Raw genomic sequence first — 18,905 nt, 5'->3', positions numbered from 1 at the left:
CAGTCACCAACCCCTGCAGCCACTTATACACAAAGAGAAACACTGATACAAACATTTAAATATTTAAACAATACTCGCTAATATATGTATTCACTAAGATACACTTAATAAGCCAGTTAACCAACCAATTTTTTTTTTAAAAAACATCCATTTACACACTTATTTAAACATTTATTCTTCCATCGACCTTTACAAATACATATATAAAACAAATTTATTTTTCAGAAAGACACACATTCACTGGATGGTGTCATCAGTGATGTCATGAGTGATGTCACTGACCATGTCATGAGTGATGTAATATGTGACGTCATCAGCAGTGCATTGCAGGCGCGCAAGTTATAGTGAGTCCAACTAACTATAACGTGGGAATTTCAATGGTTTTATGTCAGTAAAATTTCCAGCTAACTATAACTGGTTTTGTCAGTGAATATATATATATATATATACACACACATAATTTACATGAATACTCCATTTACATTATTTACAAAACACATAAATAACACAAGACTCCCTACCAAAATACACTCTCAAGAGAACATTTTGTCTCATTAAAAAATATTTTTCAGTTCTAATCCACAGATGTACACAACATGTAAAACCATCTCTTATATTGATGATTGTAACTCCATGCGCTCACCTGTTGCATTAATTGGAACCTTTGCGTTTTCACTAAACAATTAAACTAAATATTCCCAAAAAGCTAAAAGCTAGGCATAAGTCTCACAGAGAATTATTTATTTTTCCTAGGGTCTTTACATTACTCCCATATTGTGGTTCCCATCCTCCAGGGCCTTGCTGAATGATTCATCTAAAATTACCATTCCGTTGTGGATTTGATCAAATGGCCTCTCTGAATAATCCTACTTAGAAAACCTTTTTTCTTCTCTCACTCACTTGTGCATTGCATCAATGTCAACTTTCAGAATGGTATGTGATCTTCTCCCCAGTCCAGTATCTTCATGAGGAACCAGTCATGGCTGTGGGTGGTGTAATACTCCCTGTTCTGTCTACAACATTTAGAAACAAATGTTCAGTACCAGGGAACTTAGTCTATCTCAAATCCACATTTTTTCCACTTAGAAACCTCTTAATCAACATATATTGTAATCAATAGTCCCCTGCAATCCAGACCTCCACATAAGTCCTTGCATGCTCCAATAACTATTTACTTTATTCATAGTTCTCTCTTTAATAATTTAATTTTGGACAGGGCTAATTAGCCATCATAGATCAAAGCCCAAGGCCTGGTGACCTTAACATTCATAAACAGTCGCTGAACTTACAATCTTCAAAAGAATAAAATGACACAAACAACATGTTACAAAACACCTAACTTTGGTATGAGTTCCAATTCCTCGTTCTCTGCTGACCTTTCTACTTCATGCTCCAATCTCAAAATTCCACGGTAAATGTCCCTACACTGTGATCTTACAAATCATCCAGCTTTTTAACCTAATCCCATTTGAATCTACCAATTGTATGGTGTGTTTAGCATATCTACAGCTCCACATCCGAAGGCATACCTCCCCTAACTATCCACTTTAAACATCAGTTTTGTTTTACGGACAGTTCCATCTCCTGCCCGTCCGTTAGTTCGCCAGTCAAAAAGCCTCCCCCCTCTGGAACCACACTGTGAATTAGAGCTTCACTTTGTGATTTAGTAGTTGTTTATACCACTTCTTCACCTGCCGCTTACAATCTTTTCGTGTGACCGGCATGGATCCACTGCGGGATTCAAGCGCACTTCACTGCATTTTCTTCATTATTATTACTTGACAGGGCCGATGCCAGCACTCCACAAAGCAATTCTTTCTCACATGTTTCCGGACCAGTATTTGTCCTCCAGGGTTCAATCCTTGACATAGAACCTCCTTTGTTGCCTTTGGTGCCACATTTACCTGATAAGAGACAGATTGCACGATATCAGCCAGATCTTTGCAGTAATCTAGCACAATATCGTCAGTTATTGAAACTAATCCAGCTGAAGGTATATAAGCCAAACTGATTGTTCTGCCCATGATCACCTCATGAGGTGAAAGGTCAGTCTTTTTCTCTGGCGTACATTTGATGCTCATCCAAACAAGGGGAAGAGTGTCTGACAATTTTTTTTTTGCAAAGTTATATATAGCGCAAACTAGACCCGAACCGAATCGGGTATCAGAGTGCTTTCCATAGCACCAGTTACGTTACATGAGGACACACATTCATTTTTTTTTTTTTAGGCACGGGGAGATTAAGTGATTTGCCCTGAATCACAGGAGGTTTTGGCGTCATTACCGAGACTAGTTAAAGTACAGACTTTGAACAATTTGTTCTTGAGATCTCCATTCATCCTCTCAACCACTCAAGAACATTGAAGGCAATAACTAAAATGGAATCTCTGGTTAACGCAGTAAAAATTATTTGCAAAATCTAAGCTTTTTAAAATGGGAACCTCAATCTGTTTAAATAAAATTGGGCAAGCAAAACCGCTGTATCAAGTTCCTCAACAAACATTTAGCAACTGTAATGCTATCTGATCTCTGAGTGGGATAGGTAAGAAAACAAGCAGCCAAAGACTAAGGTATATTTCAAGACATTGCCAACTGGCATTTTGACAAAATATGCTTGGATTCTTGTAAACTGGCCTTCTGATTTGACAATATAATTCATCACAGTCAATGACCTCCTTCCTGATTATGTCTCTGGCACACAAAACACCTGGAGCATAACCTTTCTAAAAATGTGTGTGTCCCCAGTATTTCCTAAAGGTGCGACTCATAAATACTTGCCCTCAATGAGACTATCAATGAAAGTGCCTTGCAATAGGATACAGCATGGGATCTGGAATAATTCTGTTTTTTTCAGAATTAACATACAAATCTTGATGATTTTTCATATACCCCAATTTTCTCATCTCCTTTTCTCACCTTCTGTAGTATTCCCTTGAAGGTCTCTCAACTTGCCCAAAGAAGTATGAATTGAACTTAATTAAAAACAATTCACATTTTCTGTATTTTGTTTAGTATTTGTTCTTGATTCATAATTTTCAGTACCTTGAATCACTGTTTTGTCTTCAAGTGCAACATATCTGGCTACTTGATCAGCATAGCCATTTCCAAAACTAACCAAATCTCTCCCTCCATATGGGCAGCACATTTGGACGCTGTATTGCTTTCAAAAGATCAAGTATATATATACTGTTCTTAATGGGAGCTCCAGATGATGCAATAAAACCTCTCTGTGACCAGAGTTAACTTAAACAATGCACCACATCAAAACCATACTGGCTGTCTGTATAGGTTGTCACATTTAAATTTTCTGACAAGCCTCTAGCTCTTGCAACCAACTCAGCCACTATTTCTGAAGTTGCATTCAGCAGATAGGATGCTTCAAACATTTAAAAAATGAAACATACTGCAAAGGCAGCCTTTAATGCCCCATATTGGACTTCAAAGAAGAACCAAAAATAAATAAAATCAGATCAGCCATTTCTAAAGGAGTTTCTTTAAGATTTGGTCTTGGTTTGGTACATAATTCATTAACCACAATACCATCATGCTCACTTTCATTATCCTCATCCTCATTTTCATTAATGTCCCTATCTACACGACGTTTGTCTTGATCACAAAGCAGTGTCACTGGATTGAGTCGGCAAAACTGACTTGCTTGTATCTAGTTAGTCGACTGTTTGTCATGTGCTGAGTCCTTGTACATGCCTATAGGGTCTCAACAGAGTGTGGGACATATACAGTAACATATGGCCCATCACGAAACATTCACTTTGTTCAAAGGCAACACAAACAGTGGCAACTGATTTCAGACATCCAGGAAGACTTACAGCTACTGTATCTAAAACAGCTGAGAGATAGGCTGCTGGTTTCATCATCCCACCATGTCTCTGTGTAAGAATTGATATTGCACACCCACACTTCTCATGGTAGTATAAAAATAATCAATTATTATGGTTCAGCACCCTTTTTTGTGGAAAACCAAATAGTTTCTCACTCATGGTCATTCTATACATAGCTCATGGTATGTACAGTTAAGAAAATTCATATTCTTCAATAAGTATATTTTGTGGAAAATTCTTCTTCTTTTCCAAATTCTTCTTCCCATAAAATTGAATGCCACTGTAACCAACCCGTTTCCTCCTAAGGGACTTATCAGGGCTACAAAATACATTTAAATACAAAAAAGAAAAATCTATTTACGATATATACAATCAATTCTAATCATGAAGGCATTAAACAAATGACACCTATTAACACATTGCATTACAAAACTGTGAGCACAAACAGCATAGTTGCATTGATTTCAGCAATGATTGAACATCATGAGCAATAATTGCCAATGCTAATATCAATTTGAACATCATGTTTTATATCAAATCATCCTGTATTCATAGAGATACATTTTGAGGTGCCTAATACTGTGAATATTTTCAATGTTTTTTTTAAATATATGTATGAAGGATTTATGAGCTAGATTTATTTGTACTACTTGGATGGAACCAGTACCATTTCTGAATTACGAATATCACATACCTTCAATTTGAGCTGTACTTATTAGAGACAGGAGATCCACATTTGTTTTATCAATTTTCATGAAACGCAGTTTATTTATTAGATCTATAGAGAGTTTAAGGAAACCATAGTTCAGAATTAATCGATTAAATTGTGTTGATACAAACTAGTTTCTTCAGGACAAAATGCAGTGAAAAAAGAGAGGACTAGAGGAGGGTAAAATATTTTTTCAATATTTTCTAAGTTCATACTTGTGATCCATGTACAAGTTCTCACAGGAGATAATTTTGTATTTAACGCAAAAAAGTCTGCCACGGCTAAATAATTTGTTTCTTGAAACCTATTGAGAAGAAAGTAATTTTTAGAAGTGATGGCATTGCTTGTTTTTAGATTCGTTCAAACTGCTCGATGTATACGTTAACCCAGTATTTGGTGTAAATGACTGGAGCCTATAATTAATGAGGCTGACAGACCCCAGGAAAGTTGTTTTGGTTAATCGTATATATCTCAAAAGAGTGAATAAATGATCATACCCATTATTTTGCACCTAACCACACCTCACTATTCTGTGTCATGGGTCAAACCACAACATAGTTCAAAACAACAAAGTTGAATATTGAAAAACGTGATTGACCTTATTTTGTAAGCATTACAAATGTTTTATAGTTATATATTTTTCAAAGTGCAAGTGCATAGATACCTGTCCGTTGAAAGGAATTTCGTCCAAAGCCAGATGTACAAAACCCATATCAAAGTTAAAAATGACAAAGTGCGTCAAACATTATTATTGTGAGGCGTAGTCCTAAAGATCTCTGCAATCTTTAGGACCTCAAAGTTGCATGACTACATAGCATAAATGACATTATCTGTGACTGTAGAGGATATTATGTACTTTGACAAAGGTAAGTGCTTGAATATACTAAATTCAAGGCACGACCTGTGCCAAACATGATTTTAGTTTAAGATTAGACATACAAGTTATGTGGCTTGGCTAAAGCAACATTTTGTGTGGTAAACAAATACAGGTATCTCAATAAGGACATTAAATGCATTGCATACTCACATTTCAAGAAGTATGAGTGGTACGGGACATGGAATCAGGCTGGGATGTGCGACAGTCAATGTACTGCCTCAGTTTAAATAGCCTGCTTGTCCCGGCGCACCTGATCCCATTTCGGTATGTGGTTGCTGACACGAAAAACATTGTGGGCACCATGTTTGATTGGAGCTTCATCAGATTAGTTGCTGTATTTCTCAAGGTTTAGAAAGAAAACATCAGGTAACAGTCTGTTTACGCGTTGATCTGTCCCTGTCCATTGATTTTCAAAGGTAGCACCATTCATCAAGTGAAAAGGCGTGTTTTGGAACACAGAAGAGCTATTTTTAATGAGATAAACAATATCCAATAGCTCGTCATTTCAAGAATGTCCATGATAAAAATGTTAATCCTTTAAAATATTGCGCTTTGGACAGAATTTCTATTACTGCAAGAGGTGGGAACAGATTGAAAGAACTAAGGCGCTTAGAATAAAAAAATGATCATTAAGTATGAAACAATTTATCCTCTTGGACTGAATAAGGATGAGGAACTGTCTGTTCACTTAGGTTGATGTAATGTATTGGCAAAATGAATCATGTAGCCTTGAGATTGCTTGAATAGATTCTAAATTAGTGTTAGGTGAAAACTGATCACATGTATGTTGTTTTTATTATAGGAGACGGAGACACCATCATCAATGGGAATGTTAGTGAGAAGCCCAAGATTTGGTTGATGCATTGTATACATAGCCCACAGGGGCAGAATTGAGAATTATGCGTTGGATGTTAACACAATGATATTGGAATAATGGCTGTAGAATCATTTGGTATTATAGCCCACTGGGGCAGAATTATTTTCAATGACCATTATGATATAATGGACTAATTGATATCATTTCATGTGGTACAACACTAGAAATTTAGGTCCTGGTTTCAAAACTATAAAATATACTTGTATCAACATGGATGTAATGAACCACAATAAGATGGCTGCCAAATCCAATGATGTCCTGGATGTGGTGCAGTAGTCCTATGTTTATCTTTATGTTACTGTGATGTTTTCACTTTTTCAATATATACTTTATTGAAACAAATAAACATTAACCCGTGACAAAGGAGCTTTGTTCATCTGGGATAGTTGTACATGATCTTTCTTCACTAAGCTGAATTGTATTCTGTCTGTAGCTGATTATGACGCATTGAATAATGTATTTATGAGGTTAAAATGCTCCTTTTGTATCCATGTTTCAAAATTTTCGGGTATTGTTGAACTTATTGTTGAAGGGATCATTCAATGACAACACTGGCATTTTCCCACCCAGGTGTTTATGAACAGATATTGGTTATGCCGATACAAGGCTAGATTTTTGTTGTCCACTTGTGGGGCTTATGGGGACCATTTGAGTCGAGATTTCCTTCTCTAAAATATTTTGGGAGTAATTGCATCGATACCCCACTCCATCAATATGTGGACTTATGCCGATCTATATTTTCAAAGAGGGGAATGAAAAATTGGTGGAGGCGAATTTCCCACTCAAGGAGAGAGTGGTAGGTCCAGCTAGGTGTTCGCCCAAATAAGTATGAGAAACAAGAATTATCAGGCTTTTCCTAAATAGAGTGAAGGTTGGATGTTGGTGACTACTTTATGTCGTGGATGAACGCGTGGGTATCCACTGTGTTGGATATAATGGCCTCACACACTCTTGCAGGTGTCATGCTTCATCATCGGCAATGCTCCTCGTTGGGTCGGCGGTGCAATACCCAACGGGCAACTCCTCAAAGAGGAGCTCTTTAGCGGAGATCTTTTTCCAACTGCCGTATGGGTGAAGTGTGGGTGAGGGGCCAGTAGTGTGTAGACGTGGTGAAGAAGTTAAAATTGGAGTAAAGGGTACCAGGATCAGGTTTATTCTAGCGGTCCCTTATTCCAAATTAAAATTGGACAAATAGAATAGGCTCGTAGGGAATTAATGTCCCCTAGTGTGAGACTAGACTACAGGGTGTATCAATCGGTCGACATGTTTCTCGCTATTCATCCTCTGACAAGCGATTCCTCAGGACCAAGAAAAATCAACAAAAAGCTTTGTGATTTGTTAACTAGCTACATGGTGCCCTTACCTAGCTCGAATACTTTTTCTAATCAGTTTCAAGGGTCAAAAATAATACCTGTGTTGTGCTGCAATTGCCTATCTTGGTTGGGCGAGCCACAACAACATCACCCGGCAGGTGGAGCTGCGGGTATAACCTCTCAGTTGTCAGGTTGTATTTAGCCGTGCTCCCTCTCGTAGACCTAAGCCTCTCTGCCGAGGTTATACCCGTATATATATATATATATATATATATATATATATCCAAAAATCTGCAGGAGCACCCTTTCGAGGGCGGCCACAGGGAGGCACTCAATATTCACATAGAGGCATGGCAGCATGCTGGTGGGCGGCTTGCTGAGGCTTCATCAACAGAATTTGTTGCCAGACCCGTTTCAAGAGTCAAGACTCTCTTCTTCAGTGGCATGGCTGCTGAGTCTCTGAAGGCGCTTTTCAAATGTGCACTTAAGTGATGACACCTGCCGAGTAGGGCGGAGCCCGCCGCCCGGCATCTTGGATGTTGTAGTGCACAAAGTCTCGCTACATTGAGCGCGCCATTTCTACTGATGCCCCCATCAAACCCACACGGGATGATTTTATTAATTGAGACATTGAAATGGCGCGCTCAATGTAGCGAGACTTTGTGCACTACAACATCCAGGATGCCGGGCGGCGGGCTCCGCCCTACTCGGCAGGTGTCATCACTTAAGTGCACATTTGAAAAGCGCCTTCAGAGACTCAGCAGCCATGCCACTGAAGAAGAGAGTCTTTACTCTTGTAACGCGTCTGGCAACAAATTCTGTTGATGAAGCCTCAGCAAGCCGCCCACCAGCATGCTGCCATGCCTCTATGTGAATATTGAGTGCCTCCCTGTGGCCGCCCTCGAAAGGGTGCTCCTGCAGATTTTTGGATGTTGAAACGGCCGGTCCCGGTCGTGAGGAGCGGTCCATCACCTTGTGAGCCTCGCCAGGCACCTACCTAGGAGTTTGGGCTCGAGGAGGGAGCGGGTCAGGCGCTGCAGCAGGGCAGTGTCACCCCATCACGCTGACAGCAAAAAAGCAGGGCGGGTGTTCTACTGATGCCCCCATCAAACCCACACGGGATGATTTTATTAATTGAGACATTGAAATGGCGCGCTCAATGTAGCGAGACTTTGTGCACTACAACATCCAGGATGCCGGGCGGCGGGCTCCGCCCTACTCGGCAGGTGTCATCACTTAAGTGCACATTTGAAAAGCGCCTTCAGAGACTCAGCAGCCATGCCACTGAAGAAGAGAGTCTTTACTCTTGAAACGCGTCTGGCAACAAATTCTGTTGATGAAGCCTCAGCAAGCCGCCCACCAGCATGCTGCCATGCCTCTATGTGAATATTGAGTGCCTCCCTGTGGCCGCCCTCGAAAGGGTGCTCCTGCAGATTTTTGGATGTTGAAACGGCCGGTCCCGGTCGTGAGGAGCGGTCCATCACCTTGTGAGCCTCGCCAGGCACCTACCTAGGAGTTTGGGCTCGAGGAGGGAGCGGGTCAGGCGCTGCAGCAGGGCAGTGTCACCCCATCACGCTGACAGCAAAAAAGCAGGGTGGGTGTTCTACTGATGCCCCCATCAAACCCACACGGGATGATTTTATTAATTGAGACATTGAAATGGCGCGCTCAATGTAGCGAGACTTTGTGCACTACAACATCCAGGATGCCGGGCGGCGGGCTCCGCCCTACTCGGCAGGTGTCATCACTTAAGTGCACATTTGAAAAGCGCCTTCAGAGACTCAGCAGCCATGCCACTGAAGAAGAGAGTCTTTACTCTTGAAACGCGTCTGGCAACAAATTCTGTTGATGAAGCCTCAGCAAGCCGCCCACCAGCATGCTGCCATGCCTCTATGTGAATATTGAGTGCCTCCCTGTGGCCGCCCTCGAAAGGGTGCTCCTGCAGATTTTTGGATGTTGAAACGGCCGGTCCCGGTCGTGAGGAGCGGTCCATCACCTTGTGAGCCTCGCCAGGCACCTACCTAGGAGTTTGGGCTCGAGGAGGGAGCGGGTCAGGCGCTGCAGCAGGGCAGTGTCACCCCATCACGCTGACAGCAAAAAAGCAGGGCGGGTGTTCTACTGATGCCCCCATCAAACCCACACGGGATGATTTTATTAATTGAGACATTGAAATGGCGCGCTCAATGTAGCGAGACTTTGTGGACTACAACATCCAGGATGCAGGGCGGAGGGCTCCGCCCTACTCGGCAGGTGTCATCACTTAAGTGCACATTTGAAAAGCGCCTTCAGAGACTCAGCAGCCATGCCACTGAAGAAGAGAGTCTTTACTCTTGAAACGCGTCTGGCAACAAATTCTGTTGATGAAGCCTCAGCAAGCCGCCCACCAGCATGCTGCCATGCCTCTATGTGAATATTGAGTGCCTCCCTGTGGCCGCCCTCGAAAGGGTGCTCCTGCAGATTTTTGGATGTTGAAACGGCCGGTCCCGGTCGTGAGGAGCGGTCCATCACCTTGTGAGCCTCGCCAGGCACCTACCTAGGAGTTTGGGCTCGAGGAGGGAGCGGGTCAGGCGCTGCAGCAGGGCAGTGTCACCCCATCACGCTGACAGCAAAAAAGCAGGGCGGGTGTTCTACTGATGCCCCCATCAAACCCACACGGGATGATTTTATTAATTGAGACATTGAAATGGCGCGCTCAATGTAGCGAGACTTTGTGGACTACAACATCCAGGATGCAGGGCGGAGGGCTCCGCCCTACTCGGCAGGTGTCATCACTTAAGTGCACATTTGAAAAGCGCCTTCAGAGACTCAGCAGCCATGCCACTGAAGAAGAGAGTCTTTACTCTTGAAACGCGTCTGGCAACAAATTCTGTTGATGAAGCCTCAGCAAGCCGCCCACCAGCATGCTGCCATGCCTCTATGTGAATATTGAGTGCCTCCCTGTGGCCGCCCTCGAAAGGGTGCTCCTGCAGATTTTTGGATATATATATATATATATATATATATATATATATATATATATATATATATATATATATATATATATATATTATATATGTATATATATATATATGTATATATATGTATATATATATATATATTTCAGTGACCTGTCTCCCTGTTAAAAATATTTATCTATCCTTTGAACATCGATCGGATATATATTGCAGAGGCTTGCAGATTTTACATACAAGCAGGGAGAAGTGGACCTTGAGAAATACAGCAACTAATCTGATGAAGCTCCACAATGTTTTTCGTGTCAGCGACCACATACCGAAATGAGATCAGGTGCACCAGGACAAGCAGGCTATTTAAACTGAGGCAGTACATTGACTCAGTTTTCATCCTGTCGCACATCGCAGCCTGATTCCATGTCCCGTACCACTCATACTTCTTGGAATGTGAGTATGCAATGTATTTAATGTCCCTATTAAGATACCTGTATTTGTTTACCACACAAAATGTTGCTTAAGCCAAGCCACATTACTTGTATGTCTAATCTTAAACTAAAATTATTATAACTTCATATGGTTAGAGCTGTAATTGCATATGTATTGACAATATTCAGGTAAGGAAAAGGGCTTATCTAGCAAGATAACAGGCCACTAGAAACCTATCATGGGAACTAGTTTAATTTGTGACAATGTATATAAGTTATCATAAACATAATCCTTGCATGCGTAATGATCTATTTGATTTCCTGAAAGATGGTATGATAATGTCACTGAGATCTGGGAATTGTTAATTCCCAATTACCATGATGTTAAAATTATGCAGTGACAATGTAAAATATCTTCAATGGTGTTGAATAAAGGTACATATAAAATTACAATATTCAGGAAAGGAGAAGAACTTATCTAACAAAATAACAGGTCACTAAACCCTATCATGGGAACTATATTTGGTTGTTGCAATGTATCTCAGTTGTCATAAACTCCATCTTCACATACGTGATGATCTATTTGGCTTCTTAAAAGATGGTATGGTATTGCAGAGAAACATCCTTTACAACGCGGGCTTTGCATTGCAATGCCTTTACATCGCAGGCATTACAACGCAAGTTGCTACAACGACTTGCGCTGGATGGCACTCTAACCTAACAAATAGTATGATTTACTATTCCAACACCTTCCCTACTGTATGTAGACTGGTGTTGGAATAGTAAATCACACTATTCCTACGTCCAGCGCCCTCCAGTGCAAGTCGAAACGACTTGCTTTGTAGCAAACGCGATGTAAAGTACCACATTGTAAATGTATGTGCAGTAACGTCATACATGTGGTATTGCAATAGGAGCCCGGTAATTTTGAGTTCCCAATTACAATGATGTTGAAATTGTACATTGACAATTTGAAATATCGTCATTAGTATCGAATGGAGGTACAAAATGGAATGGATTTGGGTGTAGATTTCGATGATTACAATTTGTTACAATCAACAGATTCCACCACATCCCATTTTCATCAAAGCCTCTACATATTATTCATTCTAGATCTTACTACAAAAAGTAGTAAAACTCATTGTTCGTGTTAAGAACTTCTGATACTGTCCTTAAGTGGCAGATCCGTCCGGCCTCCGGCTATCTTAAGGGAATTTCCCTATCGCCGCCTCTTGCAATAGTGGTCACATGTTCAATAGCGTAGAACCACATTTTTGTGTCCATTGGATGTGTGTGGTGTATGTGTATGGCAATTGGGTATTTTTCATCTTTGTGTTTGATGGCTCTGAGATGTTCCTGTATCTGAAGTTTTATGCTTCAAATGCTACTCCCGACATATATTTGGTGGCATGCACATCCCATTATATAGATGGTGAATGTGGTGTTGCAATTTATGAAGGAATTAATTACATACTCCTTGTGAGGGATCTATTTTAATTTAGTCATTTTCTATCCTAAATGGCATATGCAGCAGTTGCCGCATGTGTAGAACCCTGGTGGTTTTTAAGGGATCCAGGTTTTTAGAGGTTCTTTTTTGTTTTTTACATAACTTGGACACAGTTTATTTCTTAGAGTACTACCTCTGCGATATACTACTTTTGGTTTATTATTTACAGTACCATCTAGCAGGAAGTTGGAACTGAGTAAGTGCCAGTTCTTCCTTAAGCTGTTAAAGATATGGTACTGTATACAATATGTTGTGTTCTGAACTTAATTTCATTTTCTTGTTCCTTTTTAATAATCTTCGGTGATTTCTGAGCAAGAGTTGATTTTCTGTCCAATTTCTTTACTCTATTCTCGCCTTAGTTAGGCAACCATCATCATACCCCCTCTCTTTAAAGTCCTGTTTTATTTTCTTCACTTTCTTAATGAAATTCGAATCTTGACTGCAATTGCGTCTGGCCCTGAGCATTTACCCATATGGTATGGCCTCTATCATTGTTCTGGGATGGGCACTTGTGGCATGCAAGATGCTGTTGCAGGATGTCTGTTCACTCTGTATAGTGTTTTCATCCACACATATTTGCAAGTCTAAAAAGTCAATTTCCTGTTTGCAATGGTTAATCTCACATTGAACGGATTCTTGTTGAGATAGCAATGCTGGCGAGAGGATCTTTAATCTTTCCATTCCATATCAACAATACATTGTCTATATATCGCCCATAAAAGATGATGTTGTTATTCCAACCATGTGCACCATAGCCCCAGGCATACTCCATCTCATACAAACCCATGAATTGGTTTGCATAAGATGGAGCAAACCTGGACTCCTTCGCAGTTCCCTGCTTCTGTAAGAACCAGGACCAATCAGGTAAAAACACATTACGTCTTAAAATGAAATTTGACATTTCCAGTTGCAGAAGAGTATGTTCTATGTGGTTGGCACTATGTTTGGCTATAAAATATGTTTGTGGATCCAACCCACAGTCCACCTCAATACACGTGTATAGAAAGATTGAAGATCTCCTTGCATATCATTGCTATCGCTACAAGAATCGGTTCAATGTGAGATAAACCATCAAGAACACCTACATTTTGGGAATGCAAATTCATAGGACTGTAACATACTTGCAAAAGGTTTTTATTATTCACTTATTTTGCAAATCCGTAGGACCTTATCGTACTTGAAAAATGTTTACACTATCCATTTGTTTTGCAATCTCAAACACACTACGTTGTCAGAGGACAGGAATAATTTTAATTTCAGAAGTGGGAAGGCAGATTGATCACATCCCACCTGAAGTCTGACATGTTTACTTGTGAAACTGTGTTGTGCCCTTAGCCACCCCACAAAATATTGATGTGCAGTTAGGTGCAAAATAATGGGTATGATCATTTATCCACTCTCTTTAGATTTATATAATTAACTGAGACCACTTTCCTGGGGTCTGTCAGCCTCATTAAATATAGGCTCCAGTCATTAATACCAAATGCATGGGTTAACGTATACATCTAGAAGTTTGCACAAATTCAATAGCGAGCAATACCATCAATTCTAAAAAAAACTTTCTCCTCAAAAGGTTCCAAGAAAAATATTACTGAGCCGGTACAGAATTTTCAGAGTTAAACACAAAATAGTCTCCTGTGAGAGCTTGTATATGTACCACAGACATGAGCTGAGAAAATATTTTTAAAATATTGAACCCTCATGCAGTCCTCTCTCTTTTCACTGAATTCCCTCCTGAAGAAACTAGTTTGTATCAACACATTTTAATCAATGAATTCTGAACAATGGTTTCCTTAAACTTTCTATAGGTTTTAAGAAATAAACTGCCTTTCATGAAAATTGATAAAACAAATGTGGATCCACTGTCTCTAATAAGAACAGGTCAAAATGAAGGTGTGTGATATTCGTAATTATGCAAATGGAACTGGCTGCATCCAAGTAGGACAAGTACATCTAGCTCATGAATCCATCATATATATTTAAAAAACATTGAAAATATTCACAGTATTAGGAACCTCAACATGCATCTCTATGAATAGAGGATGATTTGATATAAATCATGATGTTCAAATTGAAATTAGCATAGTCAATTATTCCTCATGATGTTCAATCATTGCTCAAATCAATGCAACTGTGCTGTCTGTACTCACAGTTTGGTAATACAATGTGTTTTAAGTGTCATTTGTTTAATGCATTCATGATAAGAATTGTATGTATACAATGTAAATAGATTTTTCTTTTTTGTATTTGTATGTATTTTGTAGCCCCGAAGAAGTCCCTTAGGACGAAATGCATTGGCTACTGTGGCATTCAATTTTAAACGAAGAAGAATTTGAAAAAGAATGAAGAATTTTCCACAAAATATACTTATTGAAGATTATGAATTTTCTTAACTGTACATACCATAAACTCTGTATTGAATGACCATGAGTGAGAAACTATATAGTTTTACACAAAAAAGGGTGCTCAATCATTTAATTGATTTATGTTGAAAACATGTTTTCTATTTTAAAGTCAAAAGTGGTTTAACTTTCTGTTCTGTGCACCTTCCAAGTGTTTCAATACCTTTCCCATGGTGGGGTTGAGTGCCGTAGGATTTTGCCTCAACCTCTTTCTGTATATATCGTTTTAGTGTACAAAGAAGGTCAAATTATAGTAAGGCATTCCAAGGGTGGGTTAACTGCATAAACTCTCTCTCAATATTTGGAATGCCTCTGAACATTCATTGTGAAATGGTACCGGACCCTTTATGTCACTTTGAGTCAACCTTATTAAAGGTTTCACAATCAAGAAACAATTTGTAATCCACTGACATCAGTAGCCAGCAATTCCCAGAAACATCCTTACCGTCTCTCTTGGTAGTAGGAGGATTCTTTTTCAGAATTGCAGAAATGTGTTCTTTTGAGACTTTCCTCATTCCTTTCTCATTATTGTGACTTAGATAAATGTGCGTCCTTTTTACAGTACTACATCTTTGGGCCCGATTTCGATTGTGATCGAAAAAACAAACAGAATGACTCATGTCTGGAATGCTTTCCGTAGGACTCATGTTAGGGGAGTCCGATCGAACAAGTACGATGCATCAGCACAGCACCACCTCTACATCAGTGCACCACCACCAGTGCAACCTCACCTCAGCACAGAACCAACTCAGCACCACCTAAACATCAGCTCAGCACCACCTGAGCACTAGCACAGCACCCCCACCTCAGCATCACTCAGAAACACCACAGCATGACTCATAAACAGCGCAGCATCATTCAGCACTACATCAGGGTCACGCAGCACCACCTCAGCATCGGCACAGCACCCACTCCTTATCAATGCACCACAGTCAGTGTAGCACCAACTCAACATCAGCACAGCATCACTTCAGCACCAGCGCAGCACCATCTCACTACCAGCACAGCACCACCTCAACATCATCACACCCCCACCTTAGCACCAGCACAGCCCTAGCTTAGTAGCAAATTAGCACCAATGCAGCACCATTTCAGCATCAGCGCAGAACCACCTCAGCATCAGCACAGCAGCACCTCAGCACAGCACAAACTCAGAATCACTCACCACCACCTGAGCACTAGCTCAGCACCATCTGTGCACCAGTGCAGCACCACCACCTTAGCATGACTTTGCTCCACCACAGCATCACTCGGTACCAACACAGTGTCTCTTAACACCACAACAGTGTCATGCATCACCACCTCAGAACCAATGTAGCATCTCCTCAGCACAGCACCAACTCAGCATCACTCGCCACCTCCTGAGCACCAGCTCAGCACCACCTGAGCACCAGTGCAGCACCACCACCTCAGCATGACTCATCTCCACCACAGCATTACTCAGCACCAACACAGCATCTCTTAACACCACAACAGCATCATGCATCACCACCTCAGCACCAACATAGCATCTCCTCAGCACAGCACCAACTCAGCATCACTCGCCTCCTCCTGAGCACCAGTTCAGCACCACCTGAGCACCAGTGCAGTACCACCACCTCAGCATGACTCAGCAACACAACAGCATCACACAGCACAAGCACAGCATCTCTCAACGCCGCAATAGCATGATGCAAAACCACCTAAGCACCAGTGCAGCATCAACCACAGCACCACTTCCGCATCAGTCCACCACTACCAGCTTAGTACCAAGTCAGCACCAGCGCAGTCCCACCACAGCATTAGTGCAGCACCACCTCAGCATCAGTGCAACAACACTTCATCAGCAACTCGGAGCCACTTCAACATTAGCACAGCACCACCTGAGCACAAGTGCAGCATCACCACAGCATCAGCTTAGCACCAACTCAGTATCACTCAGCACCACCTGAGCACTAGCACAGCACCACCTGAGCAAAACTATAGCATCATTCAGCACCACCTCAGCATCACTCAGCACCACCTCAGTATCACTATGCACCATCTGAGCATAACCTCCTCACAAGCACACCACCATCTCAGTATCACTCGCTACCACCTCAGCACCAGGGCAACAACACCTCAGCATCAGCACAGCATCAGTGCAGCACCAGCACAGCATCCGCATAGCACCACCTGAGTACCACCACTGCACTGTCTCAGCATCAGCACAGCACCACCTCCTCATCAGTGCAGCCCCAAATAAGCATCCGCACAGCACCGCCTCTGCAGCAGCGCAGCACCACCTCAGCACAACCAGAGTACTACCTCAACATGAGCACAGCACATCTCAGCATCAGCACAGCACCACCTCAGCATCAGTGCACCACCACCAGCACAACCCAACCTTAGCACTGGCCCAACCCCACCTCAGCAGCAATTCAGCACCATTGCAGCACAACTTCAGCATCAGTGCAGCAGCTCCTCAACATCAGCATCAGTGCAGTATCACCTTAGCACAGCACCAACTCCGCATCACTCAGTGCCACCTGAGCACCAGCACAGCACCACCTGAGCACCAGCACCACCATCTCAGCATGACTCAGCACTACCTCAGCATCACTCGGCACCAGCTCTGCATCACTCAGCACCACCTCAGTATCACTCATCATCACCTGAGCAGGACCACAGCACCACCTCAGCATCAGCACAGGACCACCTCAGCATCAGCATAGCACCATCTCAGCATCAGCACAACCTCACCACAGCACCAGTGCAGCTGCACTGAAGGACCAGCGCCGCCCCCCCTCTCAGCAGCAATTCAGCATCAACACAGCACCACTTCAGCATCTGCCCAGCACCAGTTCAGTATAAGTCAGCACCACCTCAGCATCAGCGCATCACCTCAGCACAGCACCAACTCAGCATCACTCAGCACCACCTGAGCACCAGCTCAGCACCAACTAAGCACCAGTGCAGCACCACCACCTCAGTATCCCTCAGCATCACTGAGCATCACATCTACACCAGCATACCACCACCTTAGCATCACACAGCAGCCACAATTCTCTCCAAGATAGCTTAAAGATATTGTCAAAGCCAATAACCCTGGCTAAATACTCATAAGGTCCCAAAGGTTAGACCTATTGGCTATGCCAATGCTTCTTTTTTCTAGGTACTGGGAAATCAATCAATCAGGATTTATAAAGCGTGGCTAATCACCCAATAGGATATCCAGGCGCTTGCAGGTCCTGGAGGCTTATTTGAACAGACAGGTCTTGAGGGTCATTCGAAATTCCGGAAGTGGGGTTATGGTCCGTGGGAACGTGGGGAGGATGTTCCAGGTCTTTGATGTGCTGTGGGAGAAGGAGCGTCCTCCACTTCTGTTTCAGTAGATGTGGGAAGTATGGGCAAGTGAAAGGGAAGTGGAGTGTGGTCTTCTCAATGGTTGATGCAAGTTCAGGCAGTCGTTAATGTAGGCGGGTCCATTCTGCAGAGCCTTGTATACATTGGTCAACAGCTTCAATTGGCATCTCTTCTGTACGTGGAGCAAGTGGAGTTGCCTGAGGTGGGGTGTGATGTGGGTCTGTCTGGGAAGGCCGAAGATGAGTCTGGCTAAGGTGTTCTGTATGGTCTGAAGTCTCTGTAGGAGATAAAGTGATTTGCCCAGAATCATAGGATGTTGGCCCAATAACGTCTCACTCTTGGAAGTAGACTTACACACACAAAATTCTTTGTGTGAGTCAGTGCTTTTACAGCGGTAAAACTAAATTTTGAGGACGACAAGTGGTTTTACATCGGTGAAAAAATTCCAGTTGCGCACTGGAAGCTAAACTTACTAGCTGGTTGCTGGTTGAAAGCTTTATTTCGATATGCAGAGATATCTTAAAAGCATTACATACATATAAAACTGCAGATCGATAATACAAATGTGTCAAGAATTAAAAAGAGTAAAAAGTACCTTTTATACATACAATAAATTAGTTAAAAGTGGATTAAATTGAGATAGACAATAGGCTAAACTTACTAGCACAAATAGCATTGTGAA

The sequence above is a fragment of the Lissotriton vulgaris genome, chromosome 2_1, assembly GCF_964263255.1.
Source record: "Lissotriton vulgaris chromosome 2_1, aLisVul1.2, whole genome shotgun sequence".
In the NCBI taxonomy this organism is placed as follows: domain Eukaryota; kingdom Metazoa; phylum Chordata; class Amphibia; order Caudata; family Salamandridae; genus Lissotriton; species Lissotriton vulgaris.
The sequence above is the reverse complement of the archived record's forward strand: the minus strand, read 5'-3'. Positions refer to the sequence as shown.